Source organism: Cibotium barometz, chromosome 46 (assembly GCF_041138505.1).
Source record: "Cibotium barometz isolate CiBa-2024 chromosome 46, ASM4113850v1, whole genome shotgun sequence".
In the NCBI taxonomy this organism is placed as follows: Eukaryota; Viridiplantae; Streptophyta; class Polypodiopsida; order Cyatheales; family Cibotiaceae; genus Cibotium; species Cibotium barometz.
Genome location: NC_141091.1, coordinates 38,811,001 through 38,823,057, shown reverse-complemented (window position 1 = coordinate 38,823,057; position 12,057 = coordinate 38,811,001).

Below are 12,057 nucleotides of genomic sequence, written 5' to 3'. Positions count from 1 at the left end.
ACTGGATCCGAAAGCTGAAAAATGTGTGTTTATTGGATATTCCCTTGAGCAAAAGGGATACAGGTGTTATAACCCTGCTACACGTGAGTTGAGGGTAAGCAGGGATGTTGTCTTTGATGAGATGAGCAGCTGGTATGCTGCTGAAAAAGAAGCTGTTGGGGCTGATGTGAGTGGAAGTGTGGTTGCACAGAATGCAGGTCAGCAATCACAGTCTTTGAGTGGACCAGGAGAGTCCTCATCTAGTGGGTCTGTTGATAGACCATGGAGTGGCAGGCTACGTCATAATACCAGTCCTGCAAATGTGATTACTACATCACGTAAAGGAAAAGAGAAAGTGGTTGAGCCCCTTGGTATGCCTGACATTTCTACAGGGCATTCTCATGTTGATGGAGAGTCTAGTGGCTCAGCTATGAGCCTTGATGAGGAGCTTGGGATCCCAGCTATGAGAACACCTGGTGTAAAGAAGGCTATGGAAGCCATGAATGAAAAGCTGCGAAGATCAGGGAGAGTGAAGAACCCTGTGCAAAGATTTACATATGATGGTTATGTGGCACATCACTATGCATATATGGCAAAGGTTGTGCAGGTTGTAGAGCCCACAAGCATTGATGAGGCTATTGGAAATGTGTGTTGGGAGAAAGCTATGGATGAGGAGATGGATGCACTATATGGAAATGAAACTTGGGATTTAGTGCAATTGCCTGAAGGCAAGAAAGCCATTGGATGCAAGTGGGTGTACAAAGTTAAACATAACAGTGATGGAAGCATAAACAGGTACAAGGCTAGATTGGTAGCCAAAGGATATGCGTAGACATATGGGATTGATTATGAGGAAACTTTCAGCCCAGTTGCCAAGATGGCAACGGTGAGAGTTGTGATAGCCGTGGCTGCGTCAAAGCAATGGTCTTTACATCAGATGGATGTAAAGAATGCATTCTTGCATGGGGATTTGCAAGAAGAGGTGTATATGTTGTAGCCACCTGGTTATGAGGATGTGGGTCACCCCGAGCATGTTTGCAGGTTGAAGAAAGCCTTGTATGGCTTAAAGCAAGCACCAAGAGCATGGTCTGACAAGATTTCTGAATATCTTGTCACTATTGGCTTTCATGTAGCCAATGCAGATTTCTCACTGTATGTGAGACATGGTGATAGAGGGGTTGTGCTTGTTGTCATCTATGTAGATGACTTGATCATTACGGGGGACCATGATGCAGAGATCTTTGATGTAAAGATCTTGCTTAGACAGAATTTTGAGATGAAGGATCTGGGGGAGCTCAGATATTTCTTGGACATTGAGGTGATTAGGTCACCACATGGTATTGGATTACTACAGAGACAGTATGGCTTGGACATGTTGTCCAAGTATGGTATGACAGGCTGTAAGCCTATTTCTGTGCCATTGGATCAGAATGGCAAGTTGAGTGCAGATTCAGGAGAGATCTTGGAGGATCCTACTATGTATAGGCGCATAGTAGGAAGTTTGATCTACATGACGATCACCAGACCAGATTTGAGCTATGCTGTTGGGTTGGTGAGTCAGTTTATGCAGGTTCCACGGAAACCGCATTTGGATGCAGTGAGACGCATACTGAGGTATGTGAGGTCTACTTTGCATTGTGGACTATTCTATGAGACTGGGACAGAGATATGTGTACATGGGTACACAGATGCTAATTGGGCTGGTAGTATCTCAGATAGAAGATCTACCAGTGGATTCATGTTTTCTTTGGGGAGTGCTGCTGTGACTTGGAGCAGCAAGAAGCAGCCTACGGTTGCTCTATCGAGTACAGAGGCCGAGTACAGAGGAGCTGCTATGGCAGCATGTGAGGTAGCTTGGTTGAGAAAGCTACTTGCTGATTTGGGTCTATCAGTGGATAGACAAGTTGTCATTTTCTGTGACAACATTAGCAGTATACAGTTGGCCAGGAACCCAGTCTTTCATGCTCGTACGAAGCACATAGAGGTCCACTACCACTTCGTCAGAGAGAAGGTCTTGGCAGGAGATCTTGACCTTGTTTATGTCAGCACAGAGGATCAGGTAGCTGACATCTTCACCAAAGCATTGGGTACAGAGAAGCTCCGCAGATTCAGGGCTTCGCTTGGTGTACATGAGATGGAGTTGAGCTCGAGGGGGAGTGTTGAGATATCGAGCTCGTCTAGTGAGGCGGTGGCCACTGATGATGACCCGCCTGGGGGATAGGCCCCACACTTACACCACTGGCATGGTTGGTGAGATCATGGGAGATATGCGGCCAGTGGGATGACAGGCTGTGTGACAGCCATTCTAGAGACTGGCATAGTTATAGCGCCAGCTCATTTAGTCGGGTTCACACTATAGAGAACCTGTGTATGTATTGGTTGAGTACCTTCCATATTATTGTGTACTCTTATTCTTGTATATGGTGTGTTGAGTGTTGAGTAGAGAAGAAGAAGATTTTCAGCCTCTCACCTTGTGTGTTCTCTATTAGAAGCTCTCTTCCCCCCTGCATCTTTTCATTAAGCCCATAGGAGTACCATAGTGAAACCCCTACCTATTTATAGAAGTCTTAAGAACCGTACCTCTCCCAACAAAAGAACAATAGCCTACAACCCCCAAAAAGTTTAATGAGGAGGTCAAAAGGTTACCATGGAGGAGATAGGTGTGATGGTTACTCTTACAGTTTTTCATCAATGTGATAGTTACTCTTACAGTTTTTCACTCTTTGACCACTTCACACTCATCGAGCTTTATCATAAATTTCAACACTCCTCTTGTTTCTTGAAGTATTATGTTGAAGAATTGTACCATGGCCTTCTAGATCAATCTTAGATCAAAGAAAATGTTATTGGATTGATCATACCTCAGCTCATTTGTCTTTGTAGTGTATAGTCCTTTGATGTGAAATGCATGTTGAAATATACAAGTGAATAGGGTGTGTGCGGGAACAAGCCCTTGGTTAGAGGCTGTAAAAGAGGAGATGTAATTGTGAAAAAGGTGAGAAGAATCTACTGGGAGAGAATAATGGGTAGCATGAGGGAATTTAGGAGTGTGGAGTTATTCTGGGAGATATTCAGGGAAAAGAGAAGAGGTGGAGAGAATCAGGCAAGAGGTGGAGATATTCTGGGAGTGAATCATGGAGAAATCAATGGGATTTGATGCTTGATGTAAACTCTATAAATTGAGGCATAGCCCTAATGAGAATTTGCTGGTTTTTGAGTATCCATGCCTACATTAATCTATTTGCTAATTATTCACTAATTATATCTTAATCATTTGCTAATCACTTTGTTAATGATGTTGATTCTAGTGTTTGATCCACCATAGCTCATCATTATGCTCAAATTTCAACTTGGTATCAGAGCCATGCCTAGAATCAATTAGGTTTATGAGCCCATTAGTTAATTAATCTAGATTAGTAGATAATTAGCAAAAAAATCAAATTTTTAGTGAGTTTTCACTTCTCCCCTTCACCCCCAGCCAGTGGAGGATCTCTAGCACCTTGCACACACAAAATTAGGGCATAAGCTTCTTACACAAGCTAGCTAACACACTTGGCTACAAGCCCATGCAAACAGCACAGAAAACTGCCAAGTAACGAAGGAGATTTCGTGTTTTCTGTCGGTGCCTTTTTTCTCTGCAGATTTTGCCATTGCTACTTCATCAAGTCAAATCCTTCTAATTACTCTTAGCACAAGGGGTAATCAAGCATGCTCTACAAGCTGGTGAAGACAGAATTCAATTTCTCAAGTCTACATTGAGATCCAAGCTCTTCATCAAATCTGCAGGTGACTTTGGTAAAACAGAGATTAAGCTTTCATTATTTGGTCAAATCTTGTGTTTCTTGGCTTAATCCTCTACTAGACTCATTGCTATTGATGCCTTTGAAAGAATTTGAGCTCATTTGAAGTGGAAGGCACCAGATCTGGACTCCCCGCATACTTTGTTTTTTACACACAAAACAGAGCATTAATTTGCTAATCAGTGCTAATCACTGTATTTTGGTGCAATTGAGGGTTCAAATTAACCATTAGGTATCTGATACAGATCCCTAAAGCTTCACATTTCAAATCGGAGTTGGTTTGATACTCCAACCATCCCGTACAAATTGGTTACCCTTAATTTAGTGTAATTTCTGGTGATTTTATGCTGATAAAATTGTTGTAATCATCTATTAAACACCAGATTGAGTTGTAAAAGGGTAGACACTACCCTTGAATCTTGAAATTGGATCAAGAGGTAAGACCCCCTTCACATCACCATGAGTTCAGCACAGGAAATAGCCAAATTTAATGGGGAACAGTTTTATACATGGCAGACAAAAACCATGTATTTGCTGATGAGGAAAAATCTGTGGGGATTAGTTGAAGGGAGAGATGAATGCCCAGAGAGAGGGAAAAATGAGTGGAAGAGCAGGAATGAAAAAGCATTGGGACTTATTGCACTCAGTTTAAATGATGCAATCATTCATCACATCACAGGGATACAGTGGGCAAAAGATGCATGGGATGAACTCAATAAGTTATTTGGTACACAAGCAAAAAATTCAAAGATAAATCTGTTAATGCAATTCTACAAATTGGACATGAAGGAAAGTGAACCTTTAATCACACACTTGAACAAATATAAAAGCATTAAGCAACAGCTGGCAGCTATTGGCAAAAAGGTAGAAGATGATGAAGCATTAGCTGTACTTTTGAAGAGTGTGGACAAAGGAGATTATGAAAACATTGTAGCAACACTAAAGAATGTACAAGATACACGAGATAGAAGCAGCTCTACTAGAGCAAGAGAGCAGAGGCAAAGAGAAGAAAGGGCTCGACTCAACAGCAGGAGAGGAAAAAGCATTCTTCACCCGAGGAGGATTCTCTCGAGGATGAGGACGAGGAAGAGGCAGAGTAGGAGGGAGGACCTTCACTTGCCACAAATGTGGAAAGCCAGGACACATGGCGAGAGATTGCTACAGCAAACCCAGTGAAGAAGGAACGACATCGGCAAACTTCATGGAGGCTCCAAGGGAAGTGGAGTCGGATCATCTTTTCTGAGAGAGAGAGAGAGAGAGAGAGAGAGAGAGACCCCACAACCCAATGTAACCTGCCCCAATAAAGTAAAACCACCTCTGAGCCACCGATGATGTAGGCCACGTGGTAGATGTATGTGTGAGCACTTTAGTCAAGGTCGCGGGCACTTATAGTAGCCTTGGACACATAGAGAGAGAGAGTGTCAAGGACTATGGAGTTTAGGGACTTGAGGCACTGGTCGCGGACTATCAAGTAAGAGGGAAACTTGGTACAGGGTCCAGGTGTGCTAGGACTATTCACTTGAGGAGAGGTGTTGAAATATACAAGTGAATAGGGTGTGTGCGGGAACAGGCCCTTGGTTAGAGGCTGTAAAAGAGGAGATGTAATTGTGAAAGAACCTATGAAAAGGTGAGAAGAATCTACTGGGAGAGAATAATGGGTAGCATGAGGGAATTTAGGAGTGTGGAGTTATTCTGGGAGATATTCAGGGAAAAGAGAAGAGGTGGAGAGAATCAGGCAAGAGGTGGAGATATTCTGGGAGTGAATCATGAAGAAATCAATGGGATTTGATGCTTGATGTAAACTCTATAAATTGAGGCATAGCCCTAATGAGAATTTGCTAGTTTTTGAGTATCCATGCCTACATTAATCTATTTGCTAATTATTCACTAATTACGTCTTAATCATTTGCTAATCACTTTGTTAATGATGTTGATTCTAGTGTTTGATCCACCATAGCTTATCATTATGCTCAAATTTCAACTGCAATCCCAATTATTGCATAAAATATCTCATTTAGTGAGATGCACTCATTTGTTACACTGTAAGGTCTTGGCAAGATGGTAGTTTTGATGAGCAACAGTGTTATTTTTGAATTTCTCGTGCACCAACTCAGAGTATCCTTTTCTACCAATACCAATATCATCCAAACATTTTTGCACATCAAGTGAAGAGATATATTATTATCATTGAAGAGATTGTCTACCACCACTTACCTCCTGACTACCTTGAACTTTGGAGCCTGTAGAATTTTTGTCACCATTGAAGAAGATAACATCGTGGAGTATCCCTTGCTAGCCTCAAGTGGATCCATGTTCTCTTTGTCATGCTACAATGAATTCCTGAAATGAAATCCCAAAATCTTTCCATTATAAGCCCAAAACCTTTCCATTATCTCACACTTTGATCTTTAACATATTAATACCTACTATAAAACATTATAGAGAATTTAATGGATCCTCTTCTTCATTCCACCACTATTTGGAGAAAAAACTTCAATACTCGACATTGTTGTCTTCCTTTTCCTCATACCGAAGATCATGTGCTTCATTTGTACCTTCTCTCTCTCTCTCTCTCTCTCTCTCTCTCTCTCTCTCTCTCTCTCTCTCTCTCTCTCTCTCTCTCTCTCTCTCTCTCTCTCTCTCTCGATCCTTGATAGTTGTTTCTCGAGATTTTACTCATTCCGTTAGCTTTTCTTGATTATGAAGAAGGGATCTTTGCTCTAGTTGCAAGATCCCATTCATATCTTGGACTATCGGGAAAGCTGAACTCCATGCATTGTAGTAGCCAAGTAGACCATCTTGACCATCCCCTACATATCTAATCACTGATAAGGGATTTCTAAATGGTAGTGGTGATTGGGTAAGAGTATGTCTGGGATACCATTTCTCATCAACCCATATGTTAATGTGCTTCAATCCCTACCTCCTCATATTCTCTTTCTCTACGTAACTAATTGGAGTAGGTTTCTTCCTCTTGTCTATTGGCTCATACTCACTCTCTAAATCTCACATGCATGTGGTGGAGTCTTCTTGTAGACATGTTTTCTTAAAGCAAACTATGAAATCCTAAGAAACACATAGCTTGTGTTTTGTAATGCATTATAAAGGCATGCATTAGTAGAGGGAAATCAAATTTTAAATCTCCATTAGTTGCATGCTTAGTGAAAACGCGCAAACTCAATTTCTACAGAGGGAAACCGTACTAAAGAGGAAAATTGGCTCATTCTTCAAAAAGTTGGTCATTTTCGTAGTTATTATCTCATATTAATGGGGGAAGATTGGAGCATTTGTTGAGATTGTGAATATTCCTCTCCTTTTCACTCATTTACGTGCACACATTTACTGACAAGGATGGATTTAATCAACTATCTCTCTCTAGAAAAATTGCACAAAAAGGATCATAAATCTCAAGATTTTGTAATTTCTAGCCTCCAAAAAAAGGATGACATATATTTTCTTACAGGGCCCATGAATGAGCCCAATTTTTCCCTAATGATCATCATTAAAGGAGGAGGAACGATAGAAGGCCACTCTTGGATTATAATTGGCACCTCTGGCTATCTAGTAACAATCCTCTCTCTCTCAATATATCGATAGTGGATTATATCTCTTCCATGATAGAATCTCGCATGGTAGACATGGCATCGATTAATGTCTCTGCATATACCCAGCATCATGCATGGTTTTGGAAAGTAACACTAGAAGCAATTGGTGCTAGTAGGGCTCCATGAGTAGTTATTGGAGTGTGGACTGCAAGAGGGAGAGAGTGAATGCAAGAGGGAGACCGCTACAAGATTGTGTGTGTGTATGAGAGAGAGAGAGAGAGAGAGAGAGAGAGAGAGAGAGAGAGAGAGGTGGGATATCACTCTATAGAAAATCCGTATATCATGTGTGTTCAAGGGGTATAATGAAAATCCTTTATTTGTGAGTTTTGAGTGTTTGAAATGACTCCTTTTTCAATACAAATATATCATTTTTTTAAATTTCATTAAAAAATCCCTTATGTAAGTACAATTCTGTGAATTTATCCCTTAGAAAAAACCTCACGTGAAGGAATAACAAAAAAATCAAGGCTTTTTGTATTTGATAAGAGGAGGCCTCTCATAGGTAAATTCACGTTGCAAATGAAATTAGGAGTGACATTTAACATCAATAAAGAGTGCATGTCACTCCTATCGTCACACTATGTGACATTAAACATTGCCTATAATTTTTTACTTTTGAGTGATGCTTTGTGTGATCGTAAGGTTTATTTTGGAGTGACGATTGGTATAACCTTGTTTTGTAGTGAGCCCTTCTAACCATAACTATAATTAAAAACAAATAATGACTTTGGAGTGGCGTTTGATCTCCCCTTGTTTTATATTGACAAAATAACTAAACTAAAAAAGAAATAACTCTAAATAATAGACTTAAAAATGCTTAGTTATACCTGTTTAGTTATTTTGTATTGACAAAATAACTAAACTAAAAAAGAAATAACTCTAAATAATAGACTTACAAATGCTTCAGTTATACATGTTTTGGTTTGCCACCCATGATAAACATCTTATTCTATGATTGCTTAGCCATCTAAACATTATAAAGGTAAAAAAATATTTGCAACACAACAATCAACTTAAACATCATTCTAATCATTAGCCTAATTATCAGTTGCTTGCTATTAAAGATAGTTCTAATCATTAACCTAATTCTCAATTGCTCACTATTTATACCTCTAATTCTATTGCTTGGCAATTCTTCAAAACTCTTTGTTTTTTAAATCAAGAAAAATGATTTCTACTCTTTCTTATGCATGAATTCTCCTTGACACTGGTATCAAACGTTATTCTTTTATGATCTATTTGTTCCACTCAAAAATGTCAGCTGGGTGACCATAGTGCATCATATTTACGATACTACAAGCACACCAAAAATTAGCTTGCAAGGTGATGCATGATAAATACACTTTCTGATTTATTAATGATCCAATAGTCAAGGATATCGATCACTTACATGCCAATCATAGCCTTTTGCAAGCTTCTCCTCCTCCGTAGTGATCGCTTCACCATCATTTTTTGCTTGTGTTATTGTGTTATTGTTAAATCAAGCCATCTACTTGAAGGAAAGGTGGGTAGTTGTACAAGCTCCGGAGGGTATGGTAGGTTTCTTGTTGTTTGACTCCTCCTAAAATTTTGCTAGGAAATGATATATTATGCCTTGACCTTCTCATATCTTTAAATTTATTTAACCATAGTATTTGAGTAAATTTATTGATCTTCTCTCGTAAAGTGTTGTCCATTGCCCTTACGAGCCCATTTCCTTGTGGCACTTCTCCAACTACTCTCTCATCTTCTTCATGGCTCCATAGTCGAGGTATATTTGGGTCAGATGTACTGAGAAGTTATGTTATATAATCAAGAGCTTATTGTACAATCCATCCTTCTACCATACTACTCTCTAGACGAGCTCGTTTGATAAACAAATCCTTTAAGAGTGTTTATGAACCTCCCTAGAAAAAACATCCAATGACTATGGACAGTCCTTGTTGTAACTACTGCAACCTCATCGGTGTATCTGAATGGTCAAGATGCTTGTTGGTAGAAACTTTTCGACCATGCACGAGTTTAGAGGGGCTAACTCCAAGGTATCTCTCCTTATTTGCTTGGTGGAGATCCAATGCACCAAGGTTATAACCTTGTAAATGGTGGCTCTGATGTCTTTAGTAAGGCATCCCATATAATTGCAATTGGAAGAAAAAAATGTAGAAATTTGTGCCAATCATGGGGCTTTAAGTCACTAAGTGCATCATCCTTTGTAAGCGCACCCTTTAGGCAATGCATACATCTAGTGGGGGTGGGAAACTTTGCAATGGTCCTCTTTACCATTTTTCCTATAGTTTAATTAAGACCCCACGGTGCTTTAGGTAACACAACCTTCCCATCAAGTTGTGTTTGTGGCCACAAATCTTCCATACGTCCAACAACCTTTAGATCATCTCTTTGTCCCTTGCTTTCTTTAGCCCCACTTACGGTTTTTAAAAGCACATCAGCAATATACTTGAATATGTGCATTGGGTCTAGTAAATGATTAATTAGAAGATAACTCCAATAAGGACGTTTGTGAAAAATGCAAAGCCTCTTCATCTACCGCATGCCGAGGGGGGGGGATTTCTCATTATCCATCCATGCTTTCTTCCAATCATGTGTCTTTAAACTAGTAGGTGGTTGGCCCATATTTTTCTCTTGCAAATTAATAGGGAGATATCGCACATGACTCTTGTGCAATGTCTTTCGGAGTGTGTAGAGTAACGAGCATCCAATCGAGGTCCACACAATGGTGGGCATGCATTGTATCTAGATATAGTGAACCCTACAAAACATTATAAATCGACAAAAAAGGTGAGTAGAGAAATTACACTTTCCTATGTGCAATAGCTCACAAGTTGTTACATAATGTCTACCCTTTAGTTGTTAGGGATGCCCAGATGCTAGTGTGCCATCCTAGTTATCGTGGTGGGTGACCCCACATTAAATACTAGTTACCTAGTGTTATTTGCATAGCTTGAGACCATGCTTGACGGGTGTATGTTATTGAGGTGTAACAAGTAGTGCCATGCTTAACAATTGTACTGTGGTCAAGTGAAACAAGTGGACTATGTTAGAGAACCGCACACAGTCAGAGCATAACAAGTGGTTTATACAATTGATGTGCCATGCTAATTGAAAGTGTAACAAGTGGCAATACACACCATGCTAGATGATGTGTAAAATGATATTCTCATCGTAGTGAAACAAGTGGTAAGTGTATGTTGTGTTTGTGCCTATCAACATTTCATATTGGGAATAATTGTTGAGTGGGAAGGCCGGAGATTGGTATCGAACCTTAAGGGTTGAAGAGCGCACTCACTACCCCACTCTCAAGAGATTGTTCTTGAAAGAATACATACGTGAGGGTGTGCTTTGGGGAGTAGCATCTCAACTCCAAAAAGCTAAACGCGAGGAAGGGGAGTCAGTGAGAGACTTTATAAGTTGATTGAAGCATCTAAATTCTCGCTGCACTCCCGATGAGCGCTTCAATAATAACCAACTGCTCGATAGATTCATCCGAGGATTACGCCACGAGGACATATACAATGGCCTAGTCATTAGAGGTCTTACAACGTGGGAAGCAGTCACTGCCAATGCAATCCAGTTAGAAGACAACTTGATGATTGCAGGTAAAAAGGTGTCTTTGGAGACAAAATCCGTTAGTTCGCAAGTATCTGGGCACGAGCCAATGACGGTAAAACCTATTGCCAAGGAGCCCAAGATATCTGAAATGTCTGTTGACCGACCTTACTAAGGCTCTCCAAGAATACTTCAGGGGTAATCGAGCTCCTCAGAATAGCCATATGTACCCAAGGAGAGAGCAACAATGGTGTTCGGTGTGCTTAGGACCACATAGCACGAGTGAATGTCCCACATTCAGAGTCAAATTCAATGGGAATTGCAATGCATGTGGTAAGTACGGCCATCAATCTAAGGATTGCCTAGTACTTAAGCAAATTTTGGCAAATCAGGCACCACTAGCCTGGGTAAACACACCTCAAGTACTCGCGCTAATGCCTGCACAACCTATCGAGCAACCGTCACAGCACATAGTTCCAAGGAATCTGAATGTAGTCCAGTCTGTGCCGTTACCACCGCCAGTGCTAGGACCACAACCTCCACATCCAAGGATAACCCCAATAAACCAAATGGGTTGTGAGTCACATAGTGCGTGTGGGGATTATGAAGAGGAGATAGACCCCACTGCTCCATACGGGATTGATACATTTGAAATGATTCCCCAGTACTACATGGAGGATCATTTCGGGCAAGTCAAGCCTGTATATCAAGCGGCTGCTCTCGCCACAAGAGGGTAAAACCTTAATACCTTGGCGAGGAGACCACCTCTTCAATGCTACGATTGTGGTGGACCGCATCGTGTAGCGGAGTGCCCTAATAGGCTACAGAAGATCGCTACTCAAATGCAACCAAATCAAGGGAGCACATCGGGAATGCCGGTACTTACATGTAATCGTTGTGGCATAGATCATTTAATCGCTCAATGTCCACATAATCCTAATGCACCCAAGATTACACCATTGAATTTGGTTGAGGTCACCAACCAAGCACGAGGATCCACACCCGTTGTACCCGCGAATGTAGTTACACGGTCAATGCTTCAAAATCAAAACTACATTCTTGAAGAGAGGGATACTGCATCAATCGCTCAGGCAAAGAAAAAGAAAACACGGCGGAAGAGATCGCTTAAT